Below are 18,738 nucleotides of genomic sequence, written 5' to 3'. Positions count from 1 at the left end.
CGCACGCGGATTAATCACTGACTTGTTGAATATTAATTTTCATTGTAATTGATTCGTTGTATTGCTTTCTCTTTCTCTATTAATCACGTTTTCATTCCAAGATCTGTATAAAATTATCACTACATTAATTAATTTAATAAATAAATATATACGGGACAAATTACACAGATTGAGTTAGCCTCGAAGTTAGTTCGAGACTTGTGTTACCTACGAGATACTAACTCAACGATATTATATTTTGTAATAAATTCTTATATAGATAAACATCCAAGACCCAGATCAATCGGAAAAAGTTTTTTTCTCATTATGCCCTGACCGGGATTCGAACCCGGTCCCCCGGTTTGGTCCGGTGTCACAAACACTTGGGAATTTAACTTGGGACTCTTCTTTTATGCGACGGGCTTACCCCGCAAGGGATAAAGACGTGATCATATGTATGTATGTATGTAGAGAGAGCAAACTAACTTTCGCATTTATAATATTAGTTACTAGTTAAGTACTAAGTGATTATTCTCGCCGTAAAGTGTAAACTACACTATCTAGCTGAAAGCCTTGGTTTTAGCCACATTTCATGCTCACCTACGTCACAGCTTTGAATGCGAGTGCGAGGGAGACAGAGCTATCCTGAAGCCTAGCGAGAAAGGGATGAAGGGAAACAACCTTGTCAAAGAACAATTGAGTGTAGTGAGGCGAAAGAGGTATTAATGGCGTTTGTCTCTCAGATGGTATCTTTTTATATTGATTAACTTATACAATTTTACTTATTACTTATTACTTATACAAACTTATGTAACTTATACAATTTTTTTGACAGGTTCTAATAATGTGAAATATAACTGTAGTAGGTTTGCTTGAAGTTGTAAAAAAAATTGAGTAGATTATTTCTTTGTCTTTATTATTTAAGATGTCAGCTCAAAACAGTGACACTTAGTTCAAGAAATGAAATAAATTTATCTTCTTTATGCACCAGAAAAACCAGTGACAATTCAAAATCGTAATGTGAACCTTTTTATAAATAAATTATGAAAAATATAATAATAATAAAAAAAAAATGCCTTCATCATATATTTTTTAATTAAGAATGCTTACCTATACTATTATATTTTCAATTAGGTTCAATTAAAAAAACAAAATCATAGAATTCTACTATACAGAGTTAACAACGGTTGTGTATAAAAATACAATACACGAAATAATTAGCTGCCTAATTACAACATTTCATTGACAATTAAACAAGGGCAGAACAATGGCTCAATAATTGCTCGTAAAGTTATTTATGTCTGCTATTGTTTAGTTCCCGGTTTATTGGGCATTAAACGAACACACGGAACTTATTTATGGTGAAGTAAACCGTAAAAGGAGATAACTTACACATTGTCGCTCAATTGATTGAATTGAATCAATTGTAACAACAAAGTTGCGATAATTATGCCCAATTTGAGCACATTATGTACAGTAATTATGTGTGATAAATCATTGAAGAGCTTACTAAGTCTGATGCCCTCAGTATTAATGGGAAGGAAGGATGTATTAATTAGAAAAAATAATCGTGAATGAAAATAATTTTTCTTATTATTTTTTTTTAATATCTGTTGTACATATTTTATTCTTATCACTCTTTGATGTCAATTCCATCATAACTGGTGAATGTGGCCGTTCAGTCTTGTTCAGGCTCTGTCTAGCCCGCAAGAGATATAAACGTGATATAGATGTATATGTATATTTATTCTTAAAAAAATTAATTAAAAATATTAAGTCATTGTCATCGACGCTCAAACGCTCAGTTTAGTTCGATAACGTAAGTTTTAAATGATAATGAAAAAAAATATTTAATTTTAAAAGAACAATCTAATAATATTCTCACAAAAAAATATTCAATCTCACTAAACTCTCAAAATAACCGGAGGCCCGACGTAGCTCGAAGCCTAACAACATTTATTACCATAATGCCGTGTCTACGCGTACTTACTCTATGCCCCTATCTGAACTCGCCCAGTCTGGCTCGGGCATCCGCTGAGTTAACTACCCTGAATAATTTTTTCAGTGTTTTGTGTGTGTGTAGTGTTGTGATTTCACTCCCTTGGATTTGTGGTTGTGTATAGGTAAGTACTTTATTTTGATCAATTGATATAAATATATACGGAATAAATTACACAGATTACGCTAAATTAGATCGAAATTTACGATTTTTTATTTTGAAATAAATATCTAAATTAATATACGACGCCTCTAATTATTTTAAGGTCGAATGTTGTCGTAAAAAGATATGAGAATATGCTGTATTGTCTAAATACGGGTTTATATTTTAAAAATTTTTAGCTGTCAAAGTATTGATTTCAAAATGTCTTTATATTTTTTTATTGGCGCTAAGTTAATTGTAAATTCTCATTTTTGTAATAAGACCAGAGAGAATTTAAAGATATAATACAGTTTTAGCTATTGTAGTAGATATTGATACAAAATAATGATTTTATCAAAGATTTTTCCAAGTAGATAAATAACAATATCGATTAAGTTGGTACCTACCTTTAATCAAATGATATGTTGTGTACTACCCGGCATTTACACTCTATCTCTTTCCTTTAGTTGCTGTAAGAGGCGACTAAGGTATTTCCATAGTTAATAATTAAGGTTTAGGTGAAATTATTTAGGTTTCCTTTGACAATAAGGATGTGGAGTCCAGACATCAGTGGTTCTCTATGACCTGAACTTTACTACCCAGGCTTGTTGGGGGAACATGACCCAAAAATACCAGGAAGGAAAAAAGGGAAAAAAACGAAGGGATACCATAGACTACATCCATTTCACTTGCCGTTATCCTCGCATACTTCTTCATCCACATTCATCAATATTTACAGCAGGTATTCTTGAGATCAAGAGAAAAATAATATATTTATCCATACATACATAACATCACGCCTGTTTCCAATAGGGATAGGCAGAGACTGTGGATTTCCACTTGATACGATCCTTTCAGACCTCGCCCGCTTCCTCCACACTTATAAGGTACACTTTTCATGCATATTTGACGATTCCGGGTACTCCTAACATCTTCTTTTATATTCTCAACAAAACCAAAGATGCTACCAAAAATAAATTCGGGTAATAATGATCATGGTTACACATCCGTGCCGTGTGGTTCCTGGCACTATTAGAAAAAACAATAGGGCCACTCCTTTCTTTCCCATAGATGTCGTAAAAGGCGTAATTATTAAAAAAATAATTTAACTTTCTCGTTCTTTTTCTTTACTTTTTAGTAAAAATATTTCGTTTTGTAAACGAAGAAGATTTATTTTCCCAACAGAACGGGTTTCCAGTTAAAATCAATTTGCGTTGGTAATGTTAATATTATTCCCACTATTGTTATTCACTTTGTGTTGGTAAAATACAAGTTTTTGAATATTCAGTAAAGTTCTGCGTCAATATTAAAATATCAAATAAACAGAAGTTGTACCACAAGTAGGTACCTAATCTTAAATTAATTTCAATTTATTGTTTGGTAGTCTAAATTCCAAATGAAAATGAAAAAATGTACTTAATACAATTCATACGCATACATACATACATACATACATACATACATACATATGGTCACGTCTATATCCCTTGCGGGGTAGACAGAGCCAAACAGTCTTGAAAAGACTGAATGGCCACGTTCAGCTATTTGGCTTAATGATAGAATTGAGATTCAAATAGTGACAGGTTGCTAGCCCATCGCCTATAAAAGAATCCCAAGTTTGTAAGCCTATCCCTTAGTCGCCTTTTACGACACCCATGGGAAAGAGATGGAGTGGTCCTATTCTTTTTTGTATTGGTGCCGGGAACCACACGGCACGCATACATTTACAAATTACGTCTTTACATCCTAGGGGGTAGATAGAGTCATTGATCGCCATGATTCACAACAATTTAAAAAAGTTACTTTTTAATTTTACGTTTATTAGAACAAGGGCTTAATCATAAAATGCATTTCCACTTCACTTCCTTATCATTAACGTGGTAGACAGAGCGGAAAATAAGGCTACATTCAGCTAGGGTAAATGATGGAATTGAGATTCAGATAGCGACATTTTGCTAGTTCATCCTATTTTTATTTTTAATTTTAAAGTTATAAAGCTTTATCTCCGTAACTTCAATGTTTTGTGTCTGAGTTTTCAGTAGAACTAATGGGAGTCCTTCATGTCTGAATGGACTTAAATTGTTATTTTAATTCGTGTTAAACAGTCGTCCCGGTGAATAAGTTGAGGTTGTAGTGAATTAATTACTGACAATTTAATTTTTGTACTACAATTTTGTTAGGATATTTGAGCGTATGAAACTTTTCAAATCTCTAAACCCAGCGGTTAGGTCTGTGTGTTTGTAAGACATATTAATGAAATTAAAATAAACTTTTTCAATTAAAAAGCGACTAAGGGATAGGCTTAAAACTTGGGATTCCACTTGTAGACGATGGGCTGCAACTGCAACCTGTCACTATTTGAATCTCAATTATATCATAAAGCGTACGTGGCCTTTAGATCTTATGGAGACTGTCGGCTTTGTCTACCCGGTAAGGGATATAGACGTAATTATATGTATCTATGTTGATAAAAGAAAGAAAGAAAGGGTCACGCTTAAAATAGTTTTTCCCAAAAATGCGGTTTACATTTCGGCTCTGGAAAAAACTGGGAATATGCATACAAACGCTGCATCTGTTACCTCCAGATGAAAATTTTAATGAAAACGTTGTCTTTTTATGTCTGTTTTCGTTGCACGGATACGTTCGGCTTGATGATGTTGTCGGTAAACTATGTTTTTATAAGTAATTTAACGTTTGTTTTAATAGAGTTGGTTTAGTACCTCTGAAGCGAACTTAATATTTTTTTGTTAATTCTTTTATGTTCGTACCTTTTCTATAATTGTTAGTCTTTCGCAATATATGTACCTATATAACAAAGAGTACACCGACTAGCTGATTGACTAACAGAACTGATCGATTAACTGACCGGCTAACAAATCGGCTTACAGTTCGACAAACTGATCAAATTTGGCATGTAGGTTCCTTATGTGGTCTAGGGATGCACTAACAGATACAAACAAACATACATACATACATAAAATCACGCCTTTTTCCCGTAGGGGTAGGCAGAGACTACATCTTTCCACTTGCCACGATCTCTGCATACTTCCTTCGCTTCATCCACATTCATAACACTCTTCATGCTTCTCTTCATTCACTAAGACATAATTTACCGAAATACCCGCAAGAAATTAGTGGAACATATCTCAATACATGGGCAGATCTGCTGGCATTCACTTGTTGATAAATGAAATAATTCCCAGTTCATTCTTTTAATTCTTAATCCATAAAGCTATTTAGTAGGTTCAAAAAATTTCTAGATTTATCGTCCGCTTGGCTTTAATCCGTTCGTAATACCCAGGCCTCGTAAAAAGAGGTGCGGCGTACGCCTGTGACCATGACCTTGGATTGATAAAGTCAGATTTTTACACGAGACGAGTCTCGTCTGACTTCCGTAACCTTTGCAGGGAAACCTCATCCATATTAGATTTAAACATCTAGTAATCTCAATGTGCAGGTTTCCTCGTAATGTGTTACCGTCACAAAAATATTATTAATATACCTAAAATTTATCAATACATACATATGGTCACGTCTATTACCCTTGCGGGGCAGACAGAGCCAACAGTCTTAAAAAGACTGAATGGCCACGTTCAGCTATTCGGCTTAATGATAGAATTGAGATTCAAATAGTGACAGGTTGCTAGCCCATCGCCTAAAAAAGAATCCCAAGTTTGTAAGCCTATCCCTGACTTATCAATTCCGAAGCATTTTTATACATTCTCCAATAGGTACATTGAGTCGAGTTATCTCGCTAAAATTCAATTACAGATTAAGTCAAAATGTACGAATAAAGTGGGGGAGAGGCCAAAATAATATCGTTATGCAAATCAGGGCTCCGGTCCTGGTAAACAATGGTTTTATATCTATGTACGTCCGACGATGATAAAGTAGCATCTTATTCAACGCCAAGTTAAGGTATGAAGTCTTTGAATTGAGTTACTTTGTGCATTCTATTGTGAATTTGACATTGGGGAGACAGTTCGTTATTCGTACCGAAGAAAAAATATTAAGAGAAAAGAAATTAAAGAGTTTAAAAAAAAAAAACGAAAATTAATAATTTTAATTCGTGGTGTGAGTTGTTTAGATACAAAAATAAATAAATAAATAAAACCCAAAATAATAAATTAAAAGTTATTTAAGCCGGTAGATGAAGCACGAACTAATACTGAAGTCATATTAGTTATTAAAATTTAAAAACGAAAAGTTTTTGGTATAGTTTCGAATTTACAATTGTATAAAGATGTGATAAATACCTGCCGTGTGGTTCCCGACAGCAGTAAAAAAAGAATAAGATCACTCCATCTCTTTCCCTTTCTACTCGTAAAAGGCGACTAAGGCTAATAAATTGGGATTCTACCTACTTTTAGGCAATGGGCTAGCAACCTGTCACTATTTGAATCCCATTTCTATCATTAAACCAAACAGCTGAACGTGGCCTATCAGTCTTTTCAATACTGTTAGCTCTATCTACCCCGTAAGGGAATAGACGTGATTATTTGTATGTATGTTATGTATGTATGATAAATCCTACTTATACATATGTAAAGGTTTATTATGTGTGTGTGTGTTTTTAATCTTTCGCTGAAACTTCACTAGACGGATTTTGATGAAATTTTGCACACAGATGCAGCCATTCCACATTCCCAGTTATTTAACGCATGGGGTTGACAAAAATGATAACTCTCTGGCGACGCTCCGGGCGCGCTGTTTGATATAAGATTAAGGCAATTGTGTACGGTGCTCGGAGACCAGGTACGTTAGTTTTTACTGGAACGAACCCAAATGTCGTTATGCTAATTCAATGTTTTTATAGCGGTTGTCTCAGATTGTCCTCTAATGCAGTGTAGCGATTTGGAGCAACCATTTTATTTTGTCTTGTTTAAAAATGGTATTTACATTATGGTAAGATATTTATTTTGCTTTTATGAACGCGTATAGTGTAATTACCGGTACCAATTGAAAAATAATAAGACCATTCCATCTCTCTGTCCCATGGATGTCGTAAAAGGCGACTACGGGATATGCTTATAAACTTGGGATTCTTCTTTTAGGCGATGGGCTAGCAACCTGTCACTATTTGAATTCTATCATCAAGCCAAAATGATAAACGTGGCCAACCTGTCTTTTCAAGACTGTTGGCTGTTGGCTCTGCCTACCCCGCAAGGGATATAGACCTGATATCCTATCACAAATTTCTTAAACATATTTTGTATCAAGTTCAACTATGTGGATTGGAAGTGGAACACATACCTAAATACAAATAATCACGTCTTCATCCGTAATTGGGTTGACAGTGCCAACAGTTTTTTTTATTCGTAATATCTTTATTGCATAGAAATTTATACAGTCTTGAAAGACCACGTTTAGCTGTAGGTAGTATAGGTAAATCTGAATCGCTTTTACCGCGTGTAAATTCTGCATCAAAATCGTGAAAATTGCTAGAAAACTCAGCTCCTACATTAGCAAAACGTCATTTCCTTACATACCGTTCCACGTTCCCACCTTTTCGGTGTGGGTTGAGTTTACGCGGATTTCAATTTTCCGACTCGACGACTCGGCGAGTCAGTTAATCAAAAGCTCACGATATACCTTATCGTTTAGCTTCAGATATATACATGTAAAGGTACCAATACATCATTAATTTGGAGTACCTTTGTGGGTATAAAATGATGTCTTTTTACCCCAAAATTCATGGGTAGCTTAGTAGCTAGTGTACATAAATACAGTGTATGTAAATGTTTACTTTCCCGGGTAGGCAGAGACTACATCTTTCCACTTACCACGATCTCTGCATACTTCCTTCGCTTCATTCACATTCATAACTCTTCATGCAAGCTCGGCGGTTTCGGGTACTCTTTAATGTTTCATTACAAAAATTACACGTGTGACCATGATCGATTCAATACGGGTTAGGTTTACCTGCAAAGGTTGCGGAGGTCAGATGAGAGTCGCTTTGTGTGAAAACCTGACTTATCCAATCCAGGATCCATGGTCAAAGGCATACCCCGGGCTCCTCTCCAGATTGGCGAGGATGTAACCGCGGGACTAAAGCCAGGAGGTATATTTATTCTTCTAAATCAGAGTTCCCCAAACTTTTTGTGTCGTAGACCTTGTAATGTTTTTCCGCGTTGGGTAGACCCCCTACTTACCTGATATTGATTTCCTCATTTTCATTTCATGGACCCCGAAATTTTTTTTCGCCGACCTATACCACGTCGATAAAGACCACTTTGGGAAACACTGTTCTAAATCAATCAATGACTGTTTTGAATTTGTTATATTTCTTTTTATGTGCTGTAAAGAGTTTACAAACAAACAAACAAAACTATTTCCTTGTTTACAATTCAGCCGATGACTAAAGAAATCTTAAATCAAAACTGCATCAGGCGGCTAATCTCATAGATTAGCGTAGAGCCAATTTGCAGATCTCCAACAATGGCTTCTTCAACTTTTGTACTGTGAACAGCCAATTGAACTCCTAAACCTCTTTGTTGACTAATTTGGCTAGGATTGAACTATTCGTATGGCTGTGCTGTCAAGGAATTTAAAAAGAAATATTCATCATGTTTCTTTTGACGGTAGCCGAACCAAGGGTACTAAACCGCGTGAGGTAAAATATATACATATACATATAACACCATCATCAACATCGTATGTATGTATGTTGTCTATCCCTTAGTCGTCTTAACGACATCCATTCAAATTTATGGAGTGGTTCTACTCTAAAATGCCTGACTCCCAAGGCACAAAGCAATATGTGATACGTATCGCATTATTATTTACGATATACAATATTTTTATAATACATACATACATATAGTCACGTCTATATCCCTTACGGGGTAGCCAGAGCAAATAGTCCCGAAAAGACTGAATGGCCACGTTCAGCTGCTCGGCTTAATGATGGATTTGAGATCCAAATAGTGACAGGTTGCTAGCCCATCGCCTAAAAAATGGATCTCAATTTTATAAGCCTATCCCTTAGTCGCCTTATTTTATAATCATTAGTATAATTTACACCGATAACATGAGGGGTCTACGACAAAGTTTAAACCCAGTTCAACCCACGGCTTTGTCTTTATAATCGAATTCACTGAAAACTTTCACCACACGCGCTCAAGCAGGGGTGAATCGTTACCTTCTAAAAATAAAGTTTGTATACATGTGCATGGGACGTCCTGGTAAAGGGTCAGGTCAAGAGTACCCGAAACCGCCGAGCTTGCATGAAGAGAGTTATGAATGTGGATGAAGCGAAGGAAGTGGGCAGAGAACGTGGCAATTGGAAAGAGGTAGTCTCTGCCTACCCCTCCGGGAAAGAGGCGTGATTTTATGTATGTATGTATACATGTGTAATGTTTCTCGACACTTTATTAGTACTCGGCTGGAAAGAGACGTTGTTTTTTGCGCGTATCTTTTTAATGTACATACCTGATACTTATTTAATATGTATGTACATTTAACTGTTTATTATTATTTCCCTTTTAACTAGTAGGCACTACTAAAATGTTGATAATATAATTTAAGAAATCTTATTATAATTTCGAAGTACATATGTAGGTATATAATATTGCATAAGGTGCTACTTTTACACCGATTTTATTTTGTACTGACACAAATGGGGTTGACAAAAGTTTGGTACAACTTTGATTATGAACACACATGACGATAAAGATAACATATAGGTATCTTCAACTTAAACATGCGTACATACATATAATCACGTTTATATTCCTTGTGGGGTGGACAGAGCCAACAGTCTTAAAAAGGCTGAAAGGCTTCGCTCAGTTGTATGGGAAATGATGGAATTGAGATGCAAATAGTGACAGGTTGCTAGCCCATCGCCAAAAGAAGAATCCCAAGTTCAAACAGCGCGCAAGTGTCTATGAAATATTGACGCTGATCAGTTTTCTAAAAAATAAACATACATACATATTTTCACGTCTATATGTCTTGCGGGGTAGACAGAGCCAACAGTCTTAAAAAGACTAATAGGCCACTTTCACCTGTTTGGCTTAATGATAGAATTGAAATCAAATTGTGACAGGTTGCTAGCCCATCGCCTCAAAGAAGAATTCCAAGTTTATAAGCCTATCCCTTAGTCGCCTTTTACGACATCCATGGGAACAAAATGGAGTGGTCCTATCCTTTTTTTATTGGTGCCGAGAACCACACGGCACTACTTTATATCGAATTTGTACGCTTGATCGTGTTCAGCTATTTTCCTGTAGGCCCCAAGATTTCCCTGGGGTGCGCCCACGTCGCTACTTTGAGTATCTATGTCGATGATTGAAAATATTTCGCGTTTGGTTACAAAATGGAATAACTACAGTGCTTCGGCTATATTTGCAGTGATGGCTTGCATCAAAACTAATTGGTTGTGAGATAAATTAATAGAAATCTGAATAATGCAAATGAGAATAAAAATATCTTACTTGAAACTTTATGAATAACTAGAGGCCGCTCGCGACTTCGTCCGCGTAGAATAAATCCCGCGGGAACTCCGCGATAAAAAGTAGCCTATGAGTTATTCTGGGGATACCTAATACCAATGTTCTTACGGTGAGGGAAAACATCGTGAGGAAACCTGCACATTCAGGCAACTGGATGTGTAACCATGGATTCAATACGGGTAAGGTTCCACTGCAAAGGTTGCGGAGGTCAGACGGGAGTCGCTTCGTGTAAAAACCTGACTCACCGAATCCATGGTCAAACGCATACCCCGGGCTCGTCTCCAGAGTGGTGAGGATGCAACCGGGACTAATCCAGGAGGAAGGAGGAGTATGGAATAACTACTCGATAAACAGCCTTTATTAGAAAGCAAATTAGGATTGAGCTTGACTTGCAGAGATAACTTTTTAAATATCGAATCTCATTTTAGGCCGAACGTACCTTGTACAAATAGGGGAAGTCCCCGCCAAATAGTACCCTACACTGGTGAGCTTGCATGAATAGAGTAATGAATGTAGGTGAAGCGAAATATTAATACTGCCTACCCCTCTGGTAAAGAGGTGTAATATAACATAACATATAATCAGACTGAAAGGCCACGTTCCGCTGTTTGGTTTAATGATAAAATTGAGATTCAAATAGTGACAGGTTGCTAGCCCATTGCCTTAAAGAGGAATCACAAGTATATAAGCCTATCCCTTAGTCGCCTTTTACGACATTAACGGAAAACAGATGGAGTGGTCCTATTATTTTTTCTATTGGTGCCGGGAACCACACGGCACCAAGTTGCAACATAAGAAATTCTTTAAACTCGTTTATGAATATATTTTTAATCGGAAAATTATTGATTGATCAGGCCACTTCATTTGCAAATGTCAAGCCAAAAAATACCATTTCTACTTCGTTAACAAAAACAATGTTGCTTTCTAAGAATTCCTATTATTTCTATCGATAAATCTACATTCTTACCTTCACTAGATACTTTACCATTTCGTGTGCGTGGTATTAAGAAAATATCCTATTTCTCGGAATATTTGTACGCAATTTCTTTCGCAAACAGCTCGTGTTCCGCACGTTATTTACGGTACGGTGAGAGAAACACCTAAGTTTTCTTAGAATTCTATCGATTTTACGATTTTGTTACAAATTGGAAAAATTGGCTTTGTTACGTGACGTGAATAGTGTAATTCTAAGTGGAAGCTTTAGATTATAGTCAATATTAATTGTTCTATTTCAGCACAGATCTTAATTCATATTTTAGTCTGAGATCAATTCCTAGACGAACGTATCTTGATCAAATTAAGGACGTCCTGGTAAAGGGTGAGGTCAAAAGTACCCGAAAACGCCGATTTCTACTATTGGCTCCTTCCACCCTGTAAGAAACCAGTACATGTGTTTATATAACGTTACTAGAGGCCGCCCGCGACTTCTTCCGCATGGAAACCCTATCAATCCCGCGGGAAGTCCTGGATAAAAAAATGTTTAGTAGCCTATATGTTATTCTGGGTCTTCAGCCACCTACATACCAAATTTCATCGTAATCGGTTCAGTAGTTTTTGCGTGAAAGAGTAACAAACATCCATACTGACATCCTGACATACAAACTTTCACATTTAAAATAAGTAGGATTTACATCACAAATATGAACCCGAATGCATCAATATCAGAAAGTAAAATGGAGTATTGACAGCATCTGTAATTTCTAGGTTGTTTTGAATAATTCACAATGTTTCCGTAGGGTCGTTTTGACACGTTACTACTGTCTTGTTTATACACGTTGCGTTTTATTTTTAGATGTTCACAGGTTGGTCTCGAGTTATGACTGTTAAGTTACGTTTATGGCCGTTTTGTAGTCATGTTAACAAACTAATATACTTAGTTGTACATACATACATATAATCACGTCTATATCCCTTTCTTATACGCTGTGTGGTTCCCGGCACCATTACAAAAAAGAATAGGACCACTCCATCTGTTTCCCATGAATGTCGTAAAAGGCGACTAAGGGATAGGCTTATAAACTTGGGATTCCTCTTTAAGGCGATGGGCTAGCAACCTGTCACTATTTGAATCTCAATTCTATCATTAAGCCAAACAGCTGAGCGTGGCCTATGAGTCTTTTGAAGACTGGCGGCTCTGTCTACCCCGCTAGAGATATAGACGTGAACATATGTAAAAAGTCTTTAAAATACTGATAGCGCCATGTTCAGCTGTTCGTCTTAATGATAGAATTGAGATTCATATTGGTTGCTAGCCCGTCGCCTAAAAGAAGAATCCCATGTTTATAAGTCTATCCCTTAGTCGCCGTTTACGTTTTTACGCGTAAAATAAAATCACTCAAATCATCAAAATCAAAAAATCAAATTTCATTGATGATTTAAAGTAGGTACTGTGCTATTTTTATACCCTAAAGGTAATTAATTAAAATAAAAAATCTTAACAAATTAAGCTGGCTCTGCCAGTTAATGTTAAGTTAAAGAATCATAACATCTAAGTAATATATACTTACATATGGTCACGTCAATATCCCTTGTGGGGTAGTCAGAGCCAACAGTCCTGAAAAGACTGAATGGCCACGTTCAGCTTTAAACCAAATGGCTTAATGATAGAATTGAGATTCAAATAGTGACAGGTTGCAAACCCATCGCCTAAAAAAGAATCCCAAGTTTGTAAGCCTATACCTTAGTCGCCTTTTACGACATCCATGGGAAAGGGATGGAGTGGTCCTATTCTTTTTTGTATTGGTGCCGGGAACCACACGGCCAAAGTAATTAATACATGAGTAGTAAAAACCTGAACATCTCATGTAAGGTCCGATAAGATCTTAGTAAGTGTTTAAGCATAGATTATCAGACACATCAACAAAAACTCATCCAACCATTAAATAGACGATCCAAATTGACAACAAGTTATTTAAAAACAAAATTTAGAGACTGTCACTAGCAGACTTTCAAATGCAAATCAAAAATTTGAATTTCAATGCACTTTTGAGACATAATGCATTTCTTATTGACGTCACCGCTGGTGAACTTGGAGCATTATGTCGTAATATTTATTGCAACATGCCGTGCCGTGTGGTTCCCGGCACCAATACAAAAAAGAATAGGACCACTCTATCTTTTTTCCATGGATGTCGTAAAAGACGACTTAGGGATAGGCTTACAAACTTGGGATTCTTTTTAGGCGATGGGTTAGCAACCTGTCACTATTTGAATCTCAATTCTATCATTAAGCCAAATAGCTGAACGTGGCCATTCAGTCTTTTCAAGACTGTTAGCTCTGTCTACCCCGCAAGGGATATAGACATGACCATATAGATTATATTTATGTTATTGCAACATATGAGGAAATAACATGACAGTTATTCCAAGTACATAGTACTAAGTTGTAGAAGACATTTTGTCAACGACATAAACAACTCTTAGTTTCTGAGAACTATGATTAAAGTTAATTTTATTTTTATGAACACAAATCCATTTAATTTGTCAGCCTTCTGGGCACTTTATATTTAGGTCAATTTGTAGATTTATCTTTCAGTTTTTCTTAATTTGTTTTGTTAAGATTAATTTTAGTCTTATTAAACGGGGGTTTGAATATTTTAATGTGTACTTACTCTTAGTTATTTTTATAAATTTACTAGCTTGACTAGCTAGCAAGCCAAACAGCTGAATGTGGCCTTGCAGTGTTTTCGTGACTGTTGGCTCTGTCATCCTCGCGAGGGATATAGACGTGATTATATGAACATATGTATGTATGTGCCGGGGACCACGTATCAGCTCTTTTATCAGTTGCTAAGTCTAGCGTTCAAGGAACTTCAATATCTATCTATACATATAACTAGCTTTCCCCCGCGACTCCGTCCGCGCGGATGTCGGTCTTCGCGTAGATGGTTTATTTCACCATTTTATTTTCAGTCCGGTCAATTTAGACCAAAAAGTAGGAATGAAGCTACATTAATTCCCATCAAGCTGAAAATGAGTATAATTGTTTAAAACACAATCAAAAGCAATATTTCAAAATTCCCCATGATTCCGGTTTAAGGAAAAAAATTACCCAAGGTCAAAGGTAAGAAAATGGGATTTTCACGATTTTCTTCAAAACGGTAAGTTTTATAGGAAAATTACCTTCGACATAGATTGTAGATTATAAACATATCTATAAAAAGGAATCAATATTTTTTCTCAATAAAGCTACCGTTTCTGAGATATTACGATGCAAAAAGTTGCAAGCGTCATAATATGCATAAGCACGTCTCGTATATACTCTATGTAGCAGTAATATAAGTAAAAATATTGTTCTGTCGGTAATTTTAACTTGAATTCAAAATATTAAATATACATAACTATAATGAAACCCAGTCCCTTCATTTATACTGTAGTGAAACCTTGAGACAACATCTGTCTCTCTGTTTAATTGTGTACGTGGCTAGGGTCGTATAGCTGCTTTATCTCAGAATGCTCAACACATGAAATACCGTTAGTCTTTAATAATAGTTGTCCTTGCGGGGATACCGTTGTCGGCTATGGACACCACGGCCTCTCATGCCCTAGGAGTGCCGGCCGTTTAGGGCGCCATGCCGCCCTAAATGATATAATCCTCCTAGAACCAAACGGTCTGGCTCGGGATGATGCCAAGATACCGGATGGTATGACTTTGGTACCCTGGAGATTGGGGCGGCCTTTGGTGTGGGATGCTACTTGTGTCGACACACTTGCGCCGTCTCATCTTCAGGTTACTAAATCTAGGGCCGTTCTGCTTCAAATGAGGCAAAAAACCTCAAAAGGCGCAAATATGTAGTTATCGGGATCAAAGTTTACATCAGATGGCAAGTGTGATAGTGATATTGAAAGGAGAGTGAACGCGGGGAACATGGTGAATGGAGCTTTGCATGCCTTTATGAGCAGTCAGAAACTATCCAAAAAGGCTCGACTGGCTGTGCACAGGGGCGTGTTGGTCCCGACATTAATGTATGGGAGTGAAAGTTGGGTATGGCAAAAGAAGCACGAAAGCAGAATAAATGCAGTGGAAATGAGAGCGTTAAGGAGTATGTAGGGTGTGAAATTGAGTGACCGGATAAGGAACAGTGTGATAAGGGAATGTTGTGATGTGAAAGAAGATGTAGTTACAGGAATAGAAAAGGATATGTTGAGATGGTTCGGTCATGTGGAGAGGATGAATGAAAGCAGGTTGACTAAGCAGATATACATGGAGAGTGTGGAGGGAAAGGTCGGGGTGGGAAGGCCTAGACGAACATATCTTGATCAAATTAAGGACGTCCTGGTAAAGGGTCAGGTCAAAAGTACCCGAAACCGCCGAGCTTGCATGAAGAGAGTTATGAATGTAGATGAAGCAAAGGAAGTATGCAGGGATCGTGGCAAGTGGAAAGAGGTAGTCTCTGCCTACCCCTCCGGGAAAGAGGCGTGATTTTATGTATGTATGTATGTATTTAGTTATCGGTAATATCTATACTTTTGAACCTTTTGGGGTAGAAACTCTGGGACCGGGGGGCCTATCTGCCCATCAGCTTTTCCGACAATTGTCGAAAAAGCTGATTGAGGTATCTCTTGACCGGAGGGCTGGAAATTATCTGGCTCAGAGAATCAGCTTTGCCATTCGAATTGGCAATGCTGCCAGCCTTCTGGGCACATTCCCGCATGTTGATGCTATGCAAGGACTGTACAATTTATAAATTAAATTTTAGTTTGTAGTCATCTTTTTTCTTTCTTTTTATAAGTAGTTTTAGTTTTAATTTGATTATTGCATTGAATTTGATAATTGTAATCTCTATTATTGTCCTAAGATGATTTTCTTCACTTAGGGTTATTCTCTTTTTTTTTAAATAATAAATGCGAAAGTTAGTCTTGAGTACCACTGCGTAGTGAAAACACGTGTTTATTCTAACCTATTTCAGACTTTTTCAAGTTTAATAATAAAAAGGTTAAAAAAAACGCGCTAATAGTACACTACCTCAGAGGTGGCAAGGAAACGGATGCATATTATGACGCTTGCAACTTTTTGCATCGTTATATCACAGAAACGGTAGCTTTGTTGAAAAAAAATATTGATTCCTTTTTTATAGATAACTTTATGATCTACAATTTATCTCTGAGGTAATTTTCCGATTTGAACAACTTACCGTTTTAAAGAAAATTGCGATACACCCATTTTTTACCTTTGACCGTGAGTAAATTTTTTTCCTTAAACCGGAATCATGGGGAATTTTGAAATAACGTTTTGATTGTGTTTTAAATAATTATACTCATTTTCAGCTTGATGGGAATTAATGTAGCTATGTAGTATTTTTTCATAGTAATTAGTAGCGGCCCGCTTGTGCAGCAAACGGCTCAAGCCAAAGCCGACTTTAGGCGCTACAGGTTACGGCGCTAAATCCACTGCGGGTAACGCAACGTGTGTTCGCGGTTCTACAGAACAACGTCTATGGATAAACTGAAAAATTAAGATTTTTTTTTCTTCGTATTTTTTCGGGATAAAAAGTATCCTATTTTTCGCCCAGGATAATAAGGTATAATTATACCAAGTTTCATCAAAATCGAACCGTTAGTTTTCACGTGATGCCTGAACATACAGACAGACAGACAAAAATTTTTTTAATCACATTTTTGTGTTTGGTATCGATCCAGTAACACCCCCTGCTATTTATTTTTTCAATATTTTCAATGTACAGAATTGACCTTTCTACAGATTTATTATATGTATAGATAAATCTGTAGAAAGGTCAATTCTGTACATTGAAAATATTGAAAAAATAAATAGCAGGGGGTGTTACTGGATCGATACCAAACACAAAAATGTGATTAAAAAAATTTTTGTCTGTCTGTCTGTATGTTCAGGCATCACGTGAAAACTAACGGTTCGATTTTGATGAAACTTGGTATAATTATACCTTATTATCCTGGGCGTAAAATAGGATACTTTTTATCCCGAAAAAATACGAAGAAAAAAAAATCTTAATTTTTCAGTTTATCCATAGACGTTGTTCTGTAGAACCGCGAACACACGTTGCGTTACCCGCAGTGGATTTAGCGCCGTAACCTGTAGCGCCGAAAGTCGGCTTTGGCTTGAACCGTTTGCTGCACAAGCGGGCCGCTACTAATTACTATGAAAAAAATACTACATAGCAACATTAATTCCCATCAAGCTGAAAATGAGTATAATTATTTAAAACACAATCAAAAGCATTATTTCAAAATTCCCCATGATTCCGGTTTAAGGAAAAAAATTTACTCACGGTCAAAGGTAAAAAATGGGTGTATCGCAATTTTCTTTAAAACGGTAAGTTTTTCAAATCGGAAAATTACCTCAGACATAAATTGTAGATCATTAAGTTATCTATAAAAAAGGTACCAATAATTTTTTTCAACAAAGCTACCGTTTCTGTGATATAACGATGCAAAAAGTTGCAAGCGTCATAATATGCATTCATTTCCTTGCCACCTCTGAGGTAGTGTACTATTAGCGCGTTTTTTTTTTAACATTTTTATTATTAAACTTGAAAAAGTCTGAAATAGGTTAGAATAAACACGTGTTTTCACTACGCAGTGGCACTCAAGACTAACTTTCGCATTTATTATTTAAAAAAAATAGAATAACCCTAAGTGAAGAAAATCATCTTAGGACAATAATAGAGATTACAATTATCAAATTCAATGCAATAATCAAATTAAAACTAAAACTACTTATAAAAAGAAAGAAAAAAGATGACTACAAACTAAAATTTAATTTATAAATTGTACAGTCCTTGCATAGCATCAACATGCGTGAATGTGCCCAGAAGGCTGGCAGCATTGCCAATTCGAATGGCAATGCTGATTCTCTGAGCCAGATAATTTCCAGCCCTCCGGTCAAGAGATACCTCAATTAGCTTTTTCGACAATTGTCGGAAAAGCTGATAGGGAGATAGGCTCCCCGGTCCCAGAATTTCTACCCCAAAAGGTTCAAAAGTATAGATATTACCGATAACTACATATTTGCGCCTTTTGAGGTTTTTTGCCTGTTTGAAGCAGAACGGCCTTAGATTTAGTAACCTGAAGATGAGACGGCGCAAGTGTGTCGACACAAGTAGCATCCCACACCAAAGGCCGCCCCAATCTCCAGGGTACCAAAGTCATACCATCCGGTCTCTTGGCATCATCCCGAGCCAAACCGTT

At 36.4% G+C, this 18,738-nt stretch overlaps 1 protein-coding gene across 1 annotated transcript in view; it reads left to right on the top strand.

The window, feature by feature from the left end:
- Window positions 1-1,970: 1,970 nt before the first annotated feature.
- Window positions 1,971-18,738, top strand: part of LOC106139761 (neuroglobin) — a 62,548-nt gene continuing 45,780 nt past the window's right edge. The window contains exon 1 of the mRNA XM_013341260.2: window positions 1,971-2,102. The gene's annotated coding sequence lies outside the window, so the exon portion shown is untranslated. The remainder of the gene's footprint in view (window positions 2,103-18,738) is intronic.

This window comes from Amyelois transitella, chromosome 15 (assembly GCF_032362555.1).
Source record: "Amyelois transitella isolate CPQ chromosome 15, ilAmyTran1.1, whole genome shotgun sequence".
In the NCBI taxonomy this organism is placed as follows: Eukaryota; Metazoa; Arthropoda; class Insecta; order Lepidoptera; family Pyralidae; genus Amyelois; species Amyelois transitella.
The sequence above is the reverse complement of the archived record's forward strand: the minus strand, read 5'-3'. Positions and strand labels throughout refer to the sequence as shown.